The following is a 6,860-nucleotide window of genomic DNA, read 5'->3' as shown; positions in this document are numbered from 1 at the left end:
TGGTCAGGCTGGTCTCGAACTCCTGACCTTGAGCGATCCACCTGCCTCGGCCTCCCAGAGTGCTAGGATTCCAGGCATGAGCCACCACACCCGGCCCTCTATAAGCTTTTTATATTTTTGAAATTTTTTGTTTTATTTTTATTTTTTAAAACTTTTTCATCGAAAACTAAGACAGAAACACAAACATTAGCCTAGGCCTACATAGGGTCAGGATCATCAATATCACTGTCTTTCACCTCCACATCTTATCCCACTGGAAGGTCTTCAGGGGCAATAAAGCACATGGAGTTGTCATCTCCTGAGACAATAATGCCTTCTTCTGGAGTATCCCTGAAAGGACCTGCCCGAGAGTGTTTTACAGTGTTCTTTTTTTATAAGTAGAAGTGCACTCTAAAATAACAATAGAAAGTCTAGTCTAGTAAATACATAACCAGTAACACAGTCATTTATTATCATTATCATTATCAAGTATCATTACAAATAGTGCACATTATATGTGCTATATTTTTATACAACTGTCAGTGCAATGCGTTTGTTTACATTAGCATCACCACAAACATGAGTAATGTGTTGCTTTACGTTATGACAGCTGTCCATCACTAGGTAATAGGAATTTTCCAGCTCCATTATAATCCCATAAAACCACTGTTGTATATGAAGTCTGTCATTGACCAAAATGTCATTATGTGGCTCAAGAGTGTATAAATTTTTAATGGAGATTTTTCAATAAATGGGCTCAATAGAAGAATCAAGAGGACAGGGGAAAAAGTCAATGAACCTGAAGATAGACAATAGAAACTATCAAATCTGAACAACAGAGAAAATATAGACTGAAACAAAATAAAGGAACAGAGAGAGGCTCAGGGAACTCCGGTTCTAAAAAAAAGGAAATCTAACATTTGTGTCAGAAGAGAAAAAGAATAGGGATGAAAAGTATTCAAAGAAATAAGGGATAAAAACTTCCCAAATTTGGCAAAGAATATAAACCTATGTATTCAAGAAACTGAGTGAACCACAAACAGGATAAATCCAAAGAAATACACCAAAACACATCATAGTCAAACTTAAGAAAATTAAAAACAAAGAAAAAATTCTGGACAGTGAGAGAGATATGACACCTTACTTACATGGAAAAAACAATTCAACTGACATCAGATATCTCACCATGGAGACCAGATGGAAATGCACAACATTTTTCATGTCCTGAAAGAATATAATTGTCAATCCATAATCTTACATCCAGCAAAAATATTATTCATGAATGAAGGGAAAATCAAGGAATTCTCAGGTTAAAAAAAAAAAAAAACTAAGAGAACTTGCTGGAAGGCTATCTTAAAAGAATGTTTCTAATAGAAAGAAAACAATAAAAAGGAATCTTGAAAAATCAGGAAAGAATAAACATGGTAAGCAAAACTATGGGTTATAAAAACAGACTTTTCTTTTCCTCTTGAATTTTCTAAGTTATATTTGATGAATGAAGCAAAACTTATAACACTGCCTGATGTGGTTCTCAATGTATGTAAAGAAAATATTTCATTTATATTATCAATGGGGGAGGTTGTGGGAACATAAAGAGAACTTAGATTTCTATTCATGGATTACTATATCATAAATCATGTATGTACAAAGTAATACCTATAGAACTACTATAAAAGCTATACAAAGAGATACATTCAAAAACACTATAGATGAATCAAAACATAATTCTAAAAAATGTTCAAGTAACCCACGAGAATGCAAGAAAAAGAAAACAGAAAAAAAAATAGAACAAACAGAAAACAGATAATAAAATGGCAGACTTAAGCCCTAACATGTGAGTAAATACATTTAATGTAAATTGTCTAAATACACCAGTTAAAAGACATGGATTGGCAGAGTAGACTGAAAAAATGACACAACTACATGTTGTCTACAAGAAACTCATGTCAAATATAATGATCTAGGCAGGTTGAAAATAAAAGAATTTTTAAAATATTATGCAAACATTAGTCAATAGGAATCAGAAGTGGCTATATTAATATCAGATAATGTAGACTTCAGAACAAAGAAAATTACCAGAGACAGAGAAGGACATTATTATACAATGATAAATCAATCAATACTCCAAGAAGACATAGCAAGCTTAAATGTGTATGCACCAAAACACAAAGCTCAAAATATGTGAAGTAAAACTGATAGAAGTGAAAGGAGAAACAAAAAAATCCACATTTATAGGTAGAGAATACAGCACTCATCTCTCAAAAATTGATATAACTATACAGAAATCAGCAAAGATATAGAAGAACTCAACCATACTATCAGCCAACAAGATCTTAAACAACATAAATTGAACACTCCACCAACAATAGAATGTGCATGCTTTCCAAGGACCCACAGAACATAAGCCAAGATGGTCCATACTCTGGATCATAATCCCATCTCTTCTTATGGCAATGTCCTCCCCACCCCCTGACTCACAGAAAGGCAATCAGAGAGTGTATGCAGCTCACCTTCTCAAGCAACCTCTCTTCATTCAAACTTAGAGAGGGACATACTACATAGCAAGCCTTTAGGACATTCTAGTCACTAGATCCCATAGCATAGGGGAGAAGAAAAGGTAGAGGGGACTCAAATAAACCTCCTCAAAAGATACAACAATAACTCCATTTACTTTAAAATTCCATGTCTGGTTCAGGAAAGAAGTAGGATTAAACAGAAACTTAAATCCAAACCTTGTAAATGGCACTGACTACAGCCATTGGGACCTTTCAGTCCCCCACAGAGGAGGGCTTACTTCTCTGTGTTCAGAACCAGGATTGATCACACATGAAAAATCAAGTGACTTGCCTTACTTAGATTAACTATTAAACTCCATTGTAAAAAAAATGAGCCTGAACCTACCACGAAGAATGAGGTAAATTATTCTCTTTCAAATGTGCATTAATTCTAGAATGCCATTTAGAAAATTACTTCATCCAACATACTACACGACACCCAAATTGCCCAGAAAAGTTATTATATTTCCCCAAAGTGAGCAATGTATTCTTTTCCAACCATTTGTATCAAGTTCAATTAGAAGCAGAATATAACTTCCTAGATATTTAAAATAGGAAAATAGTATTATAAAAGCCAACCGAGTAATTTATAAGAATTTTGTAATATACTGGTAATATTCCATCAAGATAAGTTAAACTGCCATTTGGAGAGTAATTTTCATTATGTATAAAGATATAATCTATACTCTTTTCTTCACTATCATACTCCAAAGGGGCTATGTGTGTGTATGTACATATAAGTAAAAGTGTCTGTGTTGGAGAGAAATGTATCAGTCATTTCCAAACTATTTGTTGAATTATTCTTCGTCATCTGTTTTTTTCCTTGCAATATTTGTTTTCTCCATATTTTCTACATGCTATGACATTGTAGAGCAAGTACCCAAGCACACTCTTTTCCTCTTACATAAATTACTGGGTAATGAAAATATTCATACAGTTCTCTTGGGAGACAAACCTAAATCATAAAATCAAGTTTTCTCCATGATTTTATATGAAGTGCAATATGAATTCATGAAAAATGCATCCCGCTGGGAGTTAAGTAACAAGAATGCACAGCTCAGTTTTTCTGAGGTCCTCAGTTTCCCATTATAGAATGTGAGTGTTGAGATTAGCCTTCCTTATGCCTCATGGGGGGAACATGCAGTTTAAATAAACTCATGTACATGAAGTATTTGGGGTCCCTTGGGGTGGGAGATGACATGGAAATTTGTAGTCATATTATTTACAGTCATAATTGTATTGTCTTTCATCCAAGTAGGTCTTTATAAACCTTAATTAGTTTCCATAAACTCCTGTGGATACATTGCTTTTTGTTCATTTCACCAGTTAGAATTCAGACATTGGGAAGTTGAGTGGTTTGCCCCAATTAATTAACCCCCTGTAATTAGAGTAAAGAATTCCTGGCATCCATTACTATAAGGAAGCAACAGCAGAGCATCCATGGGCCTGTGAGCCATCTCACTGCATAGGAGCCTCAATGTATGCTCGAGGTATGTGCCTCTGCTACAGGGAGCCAGGAAGATTCCTTTCAAATTTTATTTCTGACAGATTGGAGATTTTTCACTTGGAAAAAGGAGAGAGAGAGAGAATACTGAACAGCAGGATTGAAATCATGCTCTCTGTTTTTAATGGTAAAGTGAATTTAAGATTTTACCTTTCCTTGCCCCTGCTTGAAAAATGTGCCCCCCAAGGAAAGTGCCTACTTCCAATCAGCTGGTGTCTGTGCTTTGTTTAAATAGCTTGACTCAAACATGCTCCCCTTTCTCTGACCCCCAACAAAGCACTGTGTAAAGAAGCTGCTGCTGGAAGGAAGCAGGGATGATTCCTCCCTGAATGGTTAAATACTGGCTAACTGGAGCTGTAAGAAAAAAAAAAGTAGTGTTTCTTTGCATATTGGGATTCTTGTTTACCACAGGAGGAGCTCTAGCGAGTCACTACTGAGGAGTGAAATGGGACACTCTTTGGTTTGTTTGCTGTTCTCTACGCTGCCTGTTGCTTATATGAGTTGTGGGCCTTTGCTCAGTTGGGTGGTGTAAAGAGAGAGAAATCAACACAAGCAGTAAAACAGCAGTGCCCTTCAAACCATTTCTCCCTTGCTTTTTGCGGTTTTTGTGTGTATGTGTGCTTATTTTCTTGATTTTATTATCCATTCTTTGGCAATATAAGAGAGGGGAAGACTAACAGGAAGTATTAAACTTTGTGACGCTTCAGAAGAAGCCACAAAATATTTTTCTAGATAACTTGCTATTTTTTTTCTGTAACTCAGACACTGAGAAGTAGAAGGTTTGGAATTGAGACAGAGAACAAGGAAAGCTAAAGGGGTCACCCCCTCATCTTTCGTTGGGCTGTGATATGGAAATATGTAACACATTGCATTTCCAGTCAGTCACACATGTAATTAGGGCAGAATTCTACAGGAAGAGGGCCACTTGACTGATTATACCCAAACTGGGTCTAGTAAATAGGAACTGAACAAGTTAGTCTGGACCCAAGAAGCTGCATGAAGGTGTAAGACTTCGTGAAGACTTACAAGAATGCCAAAGTAGCAATATGAAATAGTTGTTACAAGTTCAGGATCTGAGTAAGACAAACCTGGGCTTGCATGTTACATCTATCACCTATGAATTGCATCATATTGAGCAAATCATTTACCTCATTAAATTTCTATCTTCAAAGAAACATTACCCATAAAAGCCAAAAAATGGAAATAATCCAAATGTCCATTAGCTGATGAATGGGTAAACAAAATGTGGTGTATCCATGCAATGGAATATTATTCAGCCATAAAAACGTCAGTTTATAAAATCACAGAGAGACTTTTAAGACAAAAACTGTTGTTAATGAGGCAGATCACTCTGGAGGAGATGTTTTAAAAAGCCATCCAGCAGAATGCCTACTCATTCCTAGAGGACCCATTTCCTGGTCTTTCAACTGCTTCTGATGCTTCTTACCTAAAAAAATACAGTGCACAGTAACCTTTTAATCAAAACACAGTACCATAGGTCGACACTGAAAGCCTGCCATTTGTTGTTGCTGGTTTTTAACAGCTGATACATGTATTCTGGTGATGCTACTGTGCTGCTTACTCACCCTGAACACGTTATTTTTTTCACCATATGAAGAGTGTGTCATATTTTTTCCTGTTAAGTATTTATTTGTGATAAGTGAAAGAAAATGATTGCTTATCAGTAGTATATAAATCCAGAGTCAGGAATGATGGTGATGCCAAATGACCACAGATTGTCCCTATGGGTGACTGAAAGAGTGATAACTTTGCTTTCTGATGGTTCAATGTACACAAACTTTGTTTCATGCACAAAATTATCAAAAATTATTATATAAAATTATCTTCAGGCTATGTGTGTAAGGTATATATATAAAATAAATGAATTTTGTGTTTAGGCTTTGGTCCCATCCCTAAGATATTTCATTATGCATATATGCAAATATCCCAAAATCTGAAACACTTCTGGTCTCAAGCATTTCAGATAAGGGATACTCAACCTGTGTAACCAGTATGCAGTGGTTCTCATCTAACCTCCAGATTTTCCCCACTATGATTTGGCAATTGACCCTAAGCAGCATGGCTAAGTGACTAAGTCTAGTCTGCACCTTCTGTGACTTCCATGCTTATCTTGCATGGGATGATCAGATTTAGAAATTAAAAATACAGGAAACCCAGTTAAATTTGAATTTCAAACAAACACCTAAGGATTTTTTAGTATATACATGCCTCAGACATTAGATAGGACCTATTTATACTAAAAAAAAATTGCAAAACATTTGAGACATACTTATACTAAAAGAATTATTTGTTGTTTATTTGAAATTCCAATTTAGCTGGGTGACCTGTATTTGCCTGGTAACCCTACTCTCATGAGGTCTGCTCTAGGCTGGAAGGCTACCTTCTGGCCTCACAACCCTTATTATGAAGACTTACTAAGTGCCCATGTTCAAAGAACAGCCATGGGATATTGCATATTCATTAACATATTTCTACAGAATTCTTGACTCCACTCCAATATGCTCTGAAAATGATGGCCTTGCTCCTCATGTCCTGCAGCTCTTTGCCTAACCCCTGAATTTGTTTTCTATGCAAGTACTATTCCCCAAGGAATCAGCATCTATCAGCACTGTGGTAATAGGTGAACCAGACTAAACTCTTTTTTTTTTTTTTTTTCGTTTTTGAGACAGAGTCTCACTCTGTCGCCCAGGCTAGAGTGCCGTGGCTTCAGCCTAGCTCACAGCAACCTCAAACTCCTGGGCTCAAGCGATCCTTCTGCCTCAGCCTCCCGAGTAGCTGGGACTACAGGTATGCACCACCAT

Source organism: Propithecus coquereli, unplaced genomic scaffold (genome assembly GCF_000956105.1).
Source record: "Propithecus coquereli isolate 6110/MARCELLA unplaced genomic scaffold, Pcoq_1.0 Scaffold39, whole genome shotgun sequence".
In the NCBI taxonomy this organism is placed as follows: domain Eukaryota; kingdom Metazoa; phylum Chordata; class Mammalia; order Primates; family Indriidae; genus Propithecus; species Propithecus coquereli.
The sequence above is the reverse complement of the archived record's forward strand: the minus strand, read 5'-3'. Positions refer to the sequence as shown.